Raw genomic sequence first — 15,392 nt, 5'->3', positions numbered from 1 at the left:
CGGAGGGATGTTGGCAGATATTGAGATGGTGGGCATATGAGTACATCCCAACCTTGCGGCCACATTATACAAGCTTGTCTAAAACAGCGTACCCTTGAGCATATGTTTGGGCTCATTGTAGAATCACAAGGGTTGTTGTAGTGCAGCCGGTCACTATTTTCTCAGCTTTAGATTATGTCACCCGGGATGTGATCATAGTGCACCCTTATGATGGGATGCTCTTGGGAGGCTAGAGCTCACCACTACTATGGGCCAGTTGAGGGTCCGACGTTGGTTTTGGGCCTTAAAGAGCTTGGAGTTCTTTTTGGCGGAGAGGACCTTCCATTAGGTTATGCTGGTCTACAAAGCACCGAGGGATCCGCCTTCTCACGGTTTGTCATCTGAGGCCATGGTCTTGGGCCATGATTTAGTCCTTCCTGTCAAAAAGAGTGATATGAGTGTTAAGTATATAAGAGATTATTTAATCGTACTCATCACAAACACGAGCCATAAAGCTCATTTGCTTAGTTGTGCACTGAGATGCTCATCTAAGCTACTAGAGATACAAAGTTTAGAAAACTTTGTTTCTAAGGCCATCCAAGGTACACAAGTACCAATGTACACAAAACACACTGTTTTTGTATTTTTTTGATTTTTTTTTTTTTTTATGAAAACAAAATAAAGCAAAAAACTGAAAACAAACACCTAAAAACAAGTTAAACAAAACATAGCATAAAAACTAGATTGACTCAAAAAGAGGGAGAGATAGAAAAAGTGACTAAATCACTTTGAGCCTTTTTCCTTCCATATCTTGGAAGAACCTTTCCTTTGAGCAAATCTTTGATCTGGTGGTGAGGGGGAAGAATTGAAACCGTTCAAGTTCGAAAGGAACATGAGGGCCTTAAGAAGATCTCCAAGAGGAGCAAAAGAGGATGGAAACTAATTTTGGTTTCCGGACGAGATCATATTGTTGCTTTGTTGAATGGCTAACCACATGTAGTAATTTGGATGAGTATGCCCTGAAGCTCCACAGTGATGACAGAGATGTTGCTTCTTCCATTTAGACTTTTGGTTATTACCCTTCTTAGTCCTAGGGTTCCTAGTCTCTTTCTTATCAAGTTTAGGGGGTGCTCCTAAGATAGATTTGCCTTTGTCTATATTCTCGCTAGCTAAATCAATTTTGACATCATCATTCTCAGAATTAACATTATTAGTAGGTGAGACAAATATGGTAGTATTAGAAGACCCCAAATCGGTTCTTTCATGACAGCCTTTGAAGTTTTAAATCCATGACAGCCTTAATTCCTTCATAGGTTGTCTGGGAAATAGTCCATGCTTTCTTAGCAGTTTTAGTTAAGGATATCTTCTTGAATTCCTCATTAGTGACCGCATTAAATAAAGCATCAAATACTCTGCTGTTGAAGTTTGCCGCTTTAATCTTGGCATCATCCCAATCAACCGACGCTTTCTTTGGTTTTGTCCAACCAATCTCCACAATCTGCCATACTTTTTCATCTAAAGACTATAAGAAAGCTCTCATGCGTACTTTCTAGTATGCATAGTTAGTGTCATCAAATAAAGAATGAATAATTAAAGATTTTCCTTTATCCATGACAAACAGGGGTCAATGGATCACACAACAAAGATTAACCATAATCAGAGTGTGCCTGCTTTGATACCACTAGATAGGCCAAAAATGTATTGACCCTTTTGGTAACTTAATCAAATTAATTAGCCAAGTGAAATTAATTAGATTAACTTACATGCAATAAGCCTGGTAGCACAAACAAATCACCAACTAAGTTAAATGCAACGGAAAATAAATTTGACACAAGTGTTTTGTTTACGAATAGGGAAAACCACCGAGGCAAAATCCCATCGGGTGAATTTAAGGTCACCACTCCTGAGAATCCACTATTATCAAAAGAAGCAATTACAAGTAAAAGGAATCTCATTACCTAATACCAACCTACAATTGAACCCTTACCCCAATACATAGTTGGACTTGTAATGTAATGAAAATCTATCCTTTCAATGCATGGCTCTCAGTACGTGACTAACCAATCGATGCATGGATCCAAGTACGTGACTAACACACCAACTTGAGGAAGATGTTGGCTGCAAAGTTCTTCATTTCATCCACACAATGAAGATCAAGAAGCTCATTGGTTACAAAACCCTTGGCACAAAGATGCCACAGCTTCTATAAGAGAAAGATGAACTAGAAAAAATTGTCTTCGGTCACAATATGCATGAGTAATCACTTTGCATCAAGTTGCATCACCTTTTACTGCCCTTAAAATAATCCTTATATATGTCAAGGATTGTGAGAAAAGAAACTTAATAACTTGGATATGCGTGAAAAACAGATCTAAAAATCTGAATTTCATAATTCTCAAGAGATATAGCTTCTGTCAAGAGCTGTGGAGAATCTGTCATTAGACCTTGTAGAGATTATCTGTCGAGCTATCTGTCGAGCTTTAATGAACAACACTTCTTTACTTGTTTCTTGGACAAATTTGCATGGCTTCAATACTAGACTTGAACTCTTGTTCCTTAAAGTACTAAACCCATCCTAGATCTACCCACTTACAAATAAAGTGTGTTTTGTCAAAGGATTATCCAATTTACAATAACATATGTTCTAACTAGTTCCACATATGTCCTAATAGATTTCAACTATTTGAAAGGAATCAAACAAGAATCGAAAAAGGTAGTGAGTTTTGGCCTAAAACGAATCATTATCGATCCGTCAAGAGACAACTTCGATTGATCAAAAAAGCTGAAACTCAAAATTTTTTAAAACTTGAAATTTTCTGCTAAAACAAAATTCAAAACCAGTTTTCATGATATGAAATGCATATGAATGATTCCAAAAGTTTTCAAAAACAAATCTGCTTCAAACAATGAAATTTTCGTCATAAAAAATTTAACTTTTCCTCATCAAAAAATTCCAACCCAAACCGTAAAATGAGTATTTAAAATCACATAGTGTATAATTTTGGTTGATCAAATCAATTAACACACAATCATATGTACAAAGTTTAACAAAGATTTGGTATAGTGTGAGCAACTAGTAAGTGTATAAGTTACATAATTCAATAAAATTTCTACATCATCAATCACATTAGTTTGAAAGTGACTATCACCTAAAGAGCTACATCATATAACTCCCACATCTTCTATAAAACAAGCTTGCAATCATGTAAAAGCATTTTGTTTCTTTTTGCCTTTTCTTTTTCTTTATTTTCATTTGAATTTTTCTTATAAGCACAATCAAATATATCATGCCATGGGCATATAAAAGATAGAAAATAAAATACCCTTGTTACACTTTTTTTTTTCAACACCCCGTTCAATCTTGCTATGCAAGAGTTGCACCTTACTAAGCACAACTTTTATAATTTGCACAGAGGTGTTAATGATTGGTGAGTAACAAATGTGAGATGGTTATTTATGTCTTTCTCTTAGGATTTTCTAGTCCTTACAATCAAAAGAATGTGACATCAAAATCAAGATTGTTTGTTAAAAGACTATAAACAATTCACATAATTAAGCACTATATATCACAAACTAGTAAAGTGCAGAAAATAGCTCATCGAAGCTAAAAAAGGTAAACAATCATGAAATGCAAAATTCATTAGCCAACCTCAATTACACACTTGGTGGTGTGTAATATAAAAAATCTTTTTGCATTTTTTTTTTTTTACTTTTAATTTTTTTATTTAAAAAAAAAAAAAAAAAAAAAAAAAAAAACTTAGAAAACATCCTAATCAAGCCTAAAGGGGAGTAGGATGGTATGGCCAATGAATTTGGTGACAAAAGACAAACCTAAGCAAAAACAATTTGGTCCAAAGGATAGAGAGATTAAGCACGAGGACTATGTCAGACAGACTCATTAAGATCGAGTTTTTTGCATCCACACTCTCTTAGATGAAAACACAGAGTTGGAGTTTCTAGACATATGAGATTTTTGATCAACTCTAGTATTGGCATATAGGCTGAGAGCCTTTAACAATTCATGAATAAGTGTCATGGTATCTTGTGCTTTTGACAAAGACACTTTTTGTTTAGTTGCTTGCAACTTGAAGCAATTTGGGTGAGTATGCCTAGCTCCACCTTAGAAGTGACAAAACTACTGTGGTTTGTGGTTTTTTTTTTTTTTATTACTTTCAGATTGAGTAAGTTTCATGGGTTTTGTTTCACTAAGATCTACCCTAATCTTTCTAGTAGCTAGAACCTCTTCCTTAGGTACCCTAACATCAGGATTAGGCATAGATTCAGCAGGAACAAACTTGGTGGGGCTCACAACAGAAGATAAACCACTCTTAACAACCCTAACCCTATCATATCAGATGAATATTTTTTACCATTCAACATATTATCAAGTTTAGAAGAAGAAATTCTATTAAGTTGTTCTCTAGTAATAGATAATTCAGATTCTAAACTTTTACTTTTTCAATCAAGGACATGTTCTCAATCTCAACAGCAGTTATAAGTTCATTGGCATCAAATAATTTGACCAAAAGATTTTCTTTTCATGTTCAAGGCTTTCTATTAATTTTTAAACCTAGGTCAACATTCATGCCATATTTTGCTACAATCTTGCAAAGTTTATTGTATGCCTCTCACAAGTTAGTGTTTTCAAAGAGTTCCCCATCAGACTGGTTCTCATCAAGAGTCTCAATTTCACCTACTATAGCTGTAGCAGTGAAAGCCATAAAATTTCCTTCATGATCACTTTTAGACTCATGATCAAGTCCTTTATCGTCACTAAGAGTAACAGCTATAGCTTACCCTTTGACCTAAAATATGTGGGATATTTAGACCTAAGATGACCATACTCTTGACAACCAAAACACTGTTCGCCTAAAGAATTGTTAGAAGATTGAACAGCTTTATCTTTTGCTTTTTAAAAACATTGTTTTTAGTTGTTTCATTCTTTGTCACATTCTTAGGGTCAGTATTTTTTTTTTTGGATTTCTTGCACTTCTATTGTTGTTTCTTAGAAAATTTATAAAGTTCTTGGTAAGATAAGCAATCTTTGTACAAGGGATCTTGTTTGTTTTTAGACCCTTTAAAACAAACTGGATTAACCTAGTTAATAAGCCAAGTTATTACTTAGTCCAAATTCCAGATCTAGGTTAACAAAATCATATATCATATCAATGTAAAGTGCGGAATATAAAGAACACAAAGATATGATCACCAAGGAAACCAAATCTAAAAAAAACCTGGGGAGGATTTAACCTAGCTATTCTCAAGGTAAACCTGAATCCACTATGAAAGAATCGAAGTTTGCACAATAGCGACTTAGACCACTAACATCCTATTGCTACCCACCAGTAGAAAACTTACTAACACGACCACGTGCAAGCTCCAAGACTACGGACTCCTTCTTTCTTGGATTTTCTAGCAAGTACAAGCACTCTCGCTTGCATATCTTTAAGCTCTTATGGCAGTACTGAATGATCATCAAGTTCTTGAAGAAATCTCCTTCTTGATAATCCTAAGCTTGTGTGAAGGCAAGCAACTCTCAGATCTCACAAGAGATTCACACAAACAGCAATATGAACAACTCAAAAACATGGCTAGGGTTTCCCTTATATACTTAAGGCAAAACATAAAAGCCTAAACGTTTTAATGAGCTAAGGCTGAGTTGGAATTCTGTAGAAAAATTCATTTTGCTTGATTTTCAATTGATCGAGCCTAAGCTTCGATCAATCGAGCCAGGCCAAAATGCATACTGAATTCTACACCAGCTCGATTCCAACTTTACATAAAAGACACAACTTTGAGCAAGTCTAAACAAGACTAAACAACCTGTTTTGATCATGGTTTGCCAACATTACACATTAGAGTTCTAAATACATTAGTTCCTAAGTTTTTAGAACCTAACAAACTCCCCTTTTGGCAATCCGTGACAAAACACAACTAAATGCTCAAAGTTTACAAAGAAAAGCCCTTTACAAAAAAAAAAAAATTTCTCATTACAACAAATCCAATCCTAACTACTATCCATCAGTTGCAAGTGTAGACAGCAGCTCAATTAAATCAGCCTGTATAATTCCTAAAACACTAATCAAAACGCATAAACGCATGTGTGGAAAAATACAAGTAAACAAAATAAATTCTTGATTTCACAAAACACAAAATAAAGACATATATCAATGAATAACTCATAAATATAAATCACTAAGCAGTGAAACAAGAAATATATATAACAAACAAAATGTATCTCCCCCTAACATGAATAGCCCAACAAAAATACACCAAGAGCCAAAAATGTAAATACAAAGTGCAGCTCCTAGATACAATCTAATCATCACAGGCTCCAAAACAACCAAAACTCCCTCTAAAAAAAAAAAAAAAAAAAAAAACTCTACAAGCTATACAAATGCTACTCCCCCTTTTTTGTGACGGAATGCCAAAGGGCAATCAGAATCCATCATCAAAAGAAGGTGGCAAAGGAGATCATCTAAAATGTGTCAACTCTGCACGCAAAGCACAAACCTCATCGAGCAAGTCCACCAAAATATGTCCATGGGTCACCTGAACGGTCAAGACATGATCCAACATACATCGAATGTCTGAATCATCTAAAGTAGTAGGTGGAGGAACATCAGCATCAGCAGCAGCAGTAGTAGCACTAGACGTCTCAGCCTGTGCATCACCTATAGAAGTGGGAGGAGGGGGTACAGCACCAGAAGTCTTAACTCTAGCTCTCAAATGAGCAGCCCTCTGCCAAAGGAAAGTGGCACCTATGGGACCAGTAATGTGTACGGGCACAGACGTAGGGAAACCATCTAAACCTAAAAACAACAAAATCCTATGAATGAAAATAGGGTAAAAAAAAGCATGACCAACAACGCTACTCCTATGAACTTCGTTCATAGAACAAAGAAATAGATGAGGGAAAGAAATAGAAGCACCAGAAACAAGGGCATAAAAAAACACACATCGCTCAATAGGGATGGTGTGAAGATGAGAAATAGACTACAAAGAATGACATGCTATCCTAAGGAAAAGATATGTAGTCTTAGTAAGCTCAGCGGACCTGATCCGAGGATCAGAACCCCACTGGATAGAAGACCCAGTGACGTTTGGCATAACATCATCAAGGGGTGGAGACTCCTCATAGGGATAGACGGGCTACCTAATGATCGGAACCCTAAGAGCCTCAGCCACTACCCTAGGGGTAATGGTGAACTCTACACCTCGTATCCAACTCCAAACAAGGGTGTTGGAATCATTGATGTGGCAAGAGATGTTACACCCCAAACCACAAAGGGTCCAAGGCATGAAAAAGACATCTCAAAAAACCTGTAGATTTTCTTTTTTTTTTGACAATCCAATCCACATAAATCATATCAAAAACCAACATTAAGAATTATCATAATAATTTTTAACGGTTTTAGACCCCTTAAAACACACAGATTGCGTAGCCTAGATTAATTAGCCAAGTTGTTACTTAGTCAAATTAAGCAATTCTAGGTTAAAACAATCCAAACAATCATATCAAGATATAATGCAGCGGAAAATAAATAACACAAGATATGATCACCCAGGAAACCACACGGTAAAAACCTGGGGAGGATTTGACCCACCGATCCTCAAGGCTAACCTGAATTCACTATGAAAGAATTGAAGTTCGTACAAAAGGACTACAAGCTCCCCGCTCGACTTCCTAATGCTACCCACCAGTAGAACTTCCTGACACGACCACGCGCAGGCTCCGAATCCACGGACTACTTCTTTCTTGAATTCTTCAATCAGCTACAAGCTCCCCGCTTGCTTTTCTTTTAAGTTCCAATGGTTGCAACAATAATGATCTTCAAGATGTTGAAATAATCTCCACCATGAAAACCCTAAGTTTTGTGTAAAGGAAAGCTCCTCAAAGATCTCACACGAGATTCACACAAAACAGCAATGTATGAGCAACAATACAATATGGGCCACCTTCAAAAACGTGGCTAGGGTTTTATTTATATACCTAGGGTAAAAACATAAAACCCTAAACGTTTAATGAAGTAGGGCTGAGTTGGAAATTCTGCAAAAATTCAACCTGTGCGATTTTCGATCGATCGAGTCTATTCTTCGATCGATCGAGCCAGGCCGAGAGTCCCAAGTACTTCTGCAGCCACTCGATTCCAACTTTACAATATTAAACCAACTTTGAGCAAGTCTAAATAAGACACCATACAATGTTTTGATCATGGTTTGCCAACATTACAAATTAGAGTTCTAAATACATAAAATCCTAAGACCTTAGAACCTAACAAACTCCCCCTTTGGCAATCCGTGACAAAACCCTAATTAACAGCTCAAAGTTTTACAAATAAAAAGCCCTTTACAAAGATAATGCTCATAAAATTCAATTCAGCCTAACTACTATCCATAGTTGCAAGTGTAGACAGCAGCTTAGTTGAATCAACCTGTATAATCTTGAAATACTCAACAAACGCATAAACGCATGTGTGACAGTAAAGAGTAAAACAACAGGTATAAGTTTCTTGTAAGATCACACAACACAAAATAAAGACATATAAAAATGAACAAGTCATAAATATAAATCAATACGCAGTGAATCATAAAGCAACAAGAATCAAAAAAATATCATGTATATCAATAATGTTGTTACTCCCCCTAACATGAATATCCCCAAAAATGATATACAAAGTGAAGCACATAGATACAATCTAAAAACTCCACAAGCTCCTCTAAAACAAAAAAAAAATCTCCCCCTAACAACAAAAACTCTACTACAAGTCAAAACTCCACTCCCCCTTTTTGTGACGGAATGCCAAAGAGCAATCACAAGTCGCCATCAAAAGGAGGTGGTGAGGGTGAATGAAGACGCGCAAGATCAGCTCGGAGAGCACGCATCTCATCCAGCAAGTCCACCAAAATCTGACCATGAGCCTGCTGAACAGTCATGACAGTCTCCAAAGTACGACGAACATCAAAGTCGGCCGAAGGAGGTGGAGGAACATCAGCAGCAGCATCATCATCACCAACAGGAATAGGAATATCCTCACCAGCCATACCTGCAGAAGAAGAAGGAGGAGGTGGACTACCAGAGGGCTCAGATCTAGGGTGTTTAGAACCAGCTCGAAGATGAGCGGCCCTCTGTCTAAGAAAAGACGCACCTAAAGGTCCTATCACATGGACGGGCTCAGAGGAAGGAAAGTCATCAAGACCAAGAAAGAGAAGAATCCTATGAATGAAAATAGGATGAACAAGAGCATGAGCAGTAGATGAACTCCTATAAACTTCGTTCAAAGAACGAAGAAAAAGATGGGGAAAACTAATAGGAGCATCAGTAACAAGAGCGTACAGAAAAACACACCTCTCAAGAGGAATGGTGTGAACATGGGAAATAGGCCAGATCGAATGACAAGCTATCCGAAAGAACAGATAGTGCAACCCAGAGAGCTCAGCAGAAGTGATCCGAGGATCAGAACCCCACTGGACAGTAGTACCAGTGACGTATGACAAAACATCGCTAATCTCGGGAGACTCATCATAAGGATAGACAGGATGCTGGACCAAAGGTACCCCTAGAGCATCAGCCACTACCCGAGGAGTAATGGTGTACTCTACGCCTCGTATCCAACTCTTAACTAGAGTGTTGGAATCATAGACGCGGATAGAGATGTTCGAATAGAACTCTCTAATCAAGGCAGAAGGTGGAGGAGGATCAGAAACATCCACCAAGGGTAACCAACCCCGACGCTCAAAATTTGCCCTAATGGCAGGATCAAGCTCATCTAATAGCACAGAACGCTCAGCCCAAATCTTTCTCTTAACGGTCAGTTTCTCAAAAGTCTCTTGGTTTTCCTCACTCGGAAACCTCTCACTATCAAAGGATGGAGGGGGTGAAGGAGAAGGTGAGGGAACACTCCTACGGGCTCTAGTTTTCCTAGGCATAGTGCTAAGGAAAGGACAGAGACACAAAGAGAAAAACACAAAGAAACAAGAGAAAACAAAACCAAGGGCAGACTGCAAATTAGCACAATAAATAATATAGAACAAAAATCTATATGATGCATGAACAATAAAATGTTGTGATGCATGATCTAAATGCAGTGACAAATTAAGTTTAATTGAGAGTAATTGGACAAAATTGGCTTGAACAAGGAATTTCTATCAAAAATCCCAAAAATTTGAAAAACCACTTGAAAATTTTGCAACAAATTGATGAATTGAGCATTACAAAACACAGCACATAGATTATAATGCTTAATTACACCAACACAACAAGCCAATTTCATCAAATTCTACCCAATTTAACAAAAGCCCCAATTCGGATCAAGAACAAACCCTAGAATTTTCAATTTTTCACAAAACACAAAATTGATCAAATTAACCACCAAGGATCATTAATATAATGTGTCCCCACAAAAACCCAATGATCAATTTCATAAAATAAGGTTTGAATCAACAGAAAATCCAAAAAGAATAAAGTCCGAAAATTACCCTTAAATGCATGGATTTATGCATGAAATAATGAAAATAACATCAAAAGGAAGGGCAAAAGAGTCTTACCGGCTTGAGGAAAGAGAGATTTTGCAAAAACAACGGAGGAAAACGACAAAATTCCTGAGGTGTGGAGCCTTGCCAACGCGGAGAGAGAGAAAAGTTTGAAAAAAATTTGAATAGAACCTTTGAAAAAGTCAGAACTGAACTTTTAAAAAGCTTTTCCACGATATTCGATCGATCGAAAATTACATTCGATCGATCGAAAAGCACAGTCATTTTAAGACAAATGAGAGCACTTTTTCGATTGATCGAAAAATAGGTTGGATCGATCGAAATGGGCAGAGGCTCACTAAATTTTGGAAAAATCACAGTTTTTGAAAGACACAAGCCGAATTTTGAAAATAACTCCTCAAAGCATTAAATTGAAGAAACAAAATGCATGAGTATGAGATGGAATGCTTTTTCAAAAACCCAAAATTTTGAACCCAATATTCTTAAACAAATTGCAATCAACCTCCCATTATATTTTCTCAAGCAACAAATATGTTGTGCATAAATCTCAAGATATTTTCAAACTTGGTTGGTCAGACCAAAAACACACACTAGCATGTACAGTGTTTAACAAAGAGTAACTTGTGTCGTGTGTGATACTAGCAAAAACTTGAGATACATGTGAGGTGATATGTGAATAGCAATCAATCACAAAGTCTACAAAATTCATCACATAGAATTCAAAAGAGACTATCACCTAAAGAGTTACATCCTATAACTCCCACATCTCCTAGAACAAAAGCTTGCAATCATGTAAGTTTCTTGTATTTTTGCCTCTTATTTGCATGAGATGGCATTCAGCCTAATAGTACACACCGGTTTGAATTAAGTGAATTGGCATCAAGCCTAATAGTACACACCAGTTTTAATTTATTTTGAGGCTACACCTTATGTTCTTTTTGTGCATGTGCTACACTTTCTCGAGCACAGAATCTTATGATATGCACTAAGGTGTTCATGATTGGCTAGTGAACAGTGGTGAGATGGTTATTTATGCCTTTCTCAAAAGGATCAAGTCCGACAGTCAAATAACATGTGACTTCAAGATTAAGACAAAGTGATAAACACCATAAACATCTTTCCCACACAACATGCACTACAAAGCTCAAACTAGTAAAGTGCAATAAAGTAAGCTCATCCAAGTTAAACAAGGTACATAAGACATGTTATGTGTAAATAAATTGACCAACCTTGTTTTTCAAAAATCAAGAACAATATGTTCAACATAAATTTGCTTCCTTCTTTCCCTTTTTTTTTTTTTTTTTTTTTATTTTTTTATTTAAAGGAAAACAAATAAATCCTAGAATGAAATGCATGAATGTAATGCAATGCAAGTCCTAGAACAAAGAAAACACAAAAAAAAAAAAAAAACAATGGTCACAAAAGAATAGAGCAATGAAGCACAAGGACCATGTCAGAAAGACTCAAGTATTTCGAGTCTTTTGCATCCAAAACTTTTTAGATGCACCATGAGCATTGGAGTTCTTATTCACATTTGAGTGATTCCCAACTCCATGATTGGAATAAAGGTTTAACACCTTTACCAATTCACCAATTAATGCCATAGGATCTTGTGCTTGAGGCACAGGCACTTTTGGTTTATTTGCTCTCTTATCAGCTTGAAGCTTGTAACAGTTAGGACGAATATGTCCAGACTTACCACAATAATGACAAACCCACGCAGGTTTACCATGCATCTTGTCCTTAGATTTGGTAGGCTCCTTAGGTTTAGATTCTCTTAAGTCTACCCTAGTCTTCTTAGGTGGTGAAACTTCTACAGGTTTAACTACCTCACTCACAGGTGGTTTGACAGTATCACTCACAACCTCACTCACAGAAGGTCCAGAAGAAGAAGAAGGAACAAAAGTAGTGGAATGTGGTCCAGTATCAAAGATGCTTTCAACATATCCTAACCCAGTTTTATCAGAAGGATACTTTTGAACATTCAGCATGTGATCAAGTTTAGAACTAGCAGATCTAGCAACAGATAAATCATGTTCCAAAGTTCTAACTTTATCAAGCAAAAGCATATTCTCAGATTTAACATTATTCAAAAGTTCATTTGCATCAAACAGTTTAACAAGCAAATTTCTCTTTTCAAGCTCAAGAGAATCAATTTTCTTTAGGCCAAGATCAACTTTCATAGCATCCTTTGCAGCAATTTTGCAAAGTTTGTTATAGGCCTCTTGAAGATCTGCATCTTCAGAGAGTTCCCCATCAGAAGGGTTCTCTTCAGCAGATATGCCTTCATTGACTATAGCAGTAGCCGTGAAAGCAATGAAGTTTCCATCCTCGTCACCACCGGACTCATCATCAGAAACCTCATTATCACTAAGGGTTACAGCCATAGCTTTACCCTTAGTCCTTAAGAATGTAGGACATTCAGACTTCACATGACCATACCCTTGACAGCCAAAACACTGAGGACCCAAAGAGTTATTAGAAGATTGACCAGAATTTTCTCTAGGTTTTTCAAAATTGTTAACCTTAGTGGGATCATTCTTCCTAAAATTTCTAGGTTCAGCAGTGTAAGTACCTCTTGCCTTTCTATTTGTATTCCTAAGAAAGTTCTTAAAGTTTTTGGCAAGATAGGCAATCTCTGTAGCAGAGAGCTCATCATCAAATCCACCACCATCAACATCATCAACTGACTTAAGAGCCATTGATTTGGATTTGTTCACTTTAGGTAGGTCAGACTCATAGGATTGAAGAGATCCTACAAGCTCATCAACAGGGATGGAGTCCACATCCTTGCTTTCAGTTATGGCAGTCACTTTGGGTCTAAAGTCTTCAGTTAAAGATCTAAGAATCTTCCTAACAATCTTAGGTTGATCATAGATTTCACCCAAATTAAAAGCAGAATTAACAATATCATTCAGTTTGGCATAAAATTCATCAAAGGATTCATCATCAGACATCCTAATGTTTTCAAACCTAGAAGTTAATTGCTGCAGTTTGTTTATCTTAACTGCCTTTGTGCCTTCATGCACAGTTTGGAGGATTTTCCAAGCAGTATGAGCAACCTCAACATTAGAGATTCTCTTAAATTCCTCCATAGAAACAGCATTAAAGATAGCATTCATAGCTTTGCTATTGAAGCTTGCTGCTTCTTTTTCAGAAGTTTGCCACTCACTCACAGGAGTAGCGGGCTTCTCCCATCCGTATTCAACGGAATTCCAAACCCTTTCATCAATGGATTTCAGGAATGCTTTCATCCTTACTTTCCAATAGGCATAGTTGTTCCCATCAAAATGAGGAGGAACAAACAGAGAGTGTCCATGCTCCATGACAACAGGGGTCAAGGATCAGCTCAGAGATTAAAAATCTCAAACAAAAAGAGCTACCAGCTCTGATACCACTTGAACGGTTTTAGACCCCTTAAACACACAGATTGCGTAGCCTAGATTAATTAGCCAAGTTGTTACTTAGTCAAATTAAGCAATTCTAGGTTAAAACAATCCAAACAATCATATCAAGATATAATGCAGCGGAAAATAAATAACACAAGATATGATCACCCAGGAAACCACACGGTAAAAACCTGGGGAGGATTTGACCCACCGATCCTCAAGGCTAACCTGAATTCACTATGAAAGAATTGAAGTTCGTACAAAAGGACTACAAGCTCCCCGCTCGACTTCCTAATGCTACCCACCAGTAGAACTTCCTGACACGACCACGCGCAGGCTCCGAATCCACGGACTACTTCTTTCTTGAATTCTTCAATCAGCTACAAGCTCCCCGCTTGCTTTTCTTTTAAGTTCCAATGGTTGCAACAGTAATGATCTTCAAGATGTTGAAATCATCTCCACCATGAAAACCCTAAGTTTTGTGTAAAGGAAAGCTCCTCAAAGATCTCACACGAGATTCACACAAAACAGCAATGTATGAGCAACAATACAATATGGACAACCTTCAAAAACGTGGCTAGGGTTTTATTTATATACCTAGGGTAAAAACATAAAACCCTAAACGTTTAATGAAGTAGGGCTGAGTTGGAAATTCTGCAGAAAATTCAACCTGTGCGATTTTCGATCGATCGAGTCTATTCTTCGATCGATCGAGCCAGGCCGAGAGTCCCAAGTACTTCTGCAGCCACTCGATTCCAACTTTACAATATTAAACCAACTTTGAGCAAGTCTAAATAAGACACCATACAATGTTTTGATCATGGTTTGCCAACATTACAAATTAGAGTTCTAAATACATAAAATCCTAAGACCTTAGAACCTAACAAATTTCACTGAATATACTCTCAAAGTAAGTCAGAGCTCTAAGAAATAATTACAAGGACCATTGGCCACAAAAGAATAGAGGTCTGAATAATTAATTACATATCACAGCTTGTCCCATCAGTGGAAATAACATCACAACCACTTTAATATACAAAAGAATGAGTCAAGCCTATTCTAAGATTTACACCATCTAATATACCCATTACAAAAGTTCAGCCTCCATCAATAGTTAGTCTAACTACTATTGGCCACCAAAAAGCTGTCTCAAAAGACTGTTGCCTACTCTGAAGAGGTTATAAAATAATGAGATGAGACAGAGCCCAGTAAGTAGCATATTTAATGGGGGTGGGGGAAATGTAGTTTCATCTACTATAATAATAGTAATATGACAAGAATGATTAAATAATGAAATATAAGTACCTCAAAGTAAATATTTTGAAACCATATGCTATAATCTGTGAGCAATAATAGTATAATTCCAAAGCCATAATTTCTAACATATGGTGATTTATCTCAAATATACCACACTACCACATAGACCGGTCAGGGGATTCACCCATTCATAACTGACATGATATTGTCCTCTTTGGTATGCAGACTCTTCGCCTCATGGACAGCAGCCTCACCCATACCCTCAAGGTTTTT

Source organism: Quercus suber, unplaced genomic scaffold, assembly GCF_002906115.3.
Source record: "Quercus suber isolate HL8 unplaced genomic scaffold, Cork oak 2.0 scaffold_2, whole genome shotgun sequence".
Classification (NCBI taxonomy): Eukaryota; Viridiplantae; Streptophyta; class Magnoliopsida; order Fagales; family Fagaceae; genus Quercus; species Quercus suber.
The sequence above is the reverse complement of the archived record's forward strand: the minus strand, read 5'-3'. Positions refer to the sequence as shown.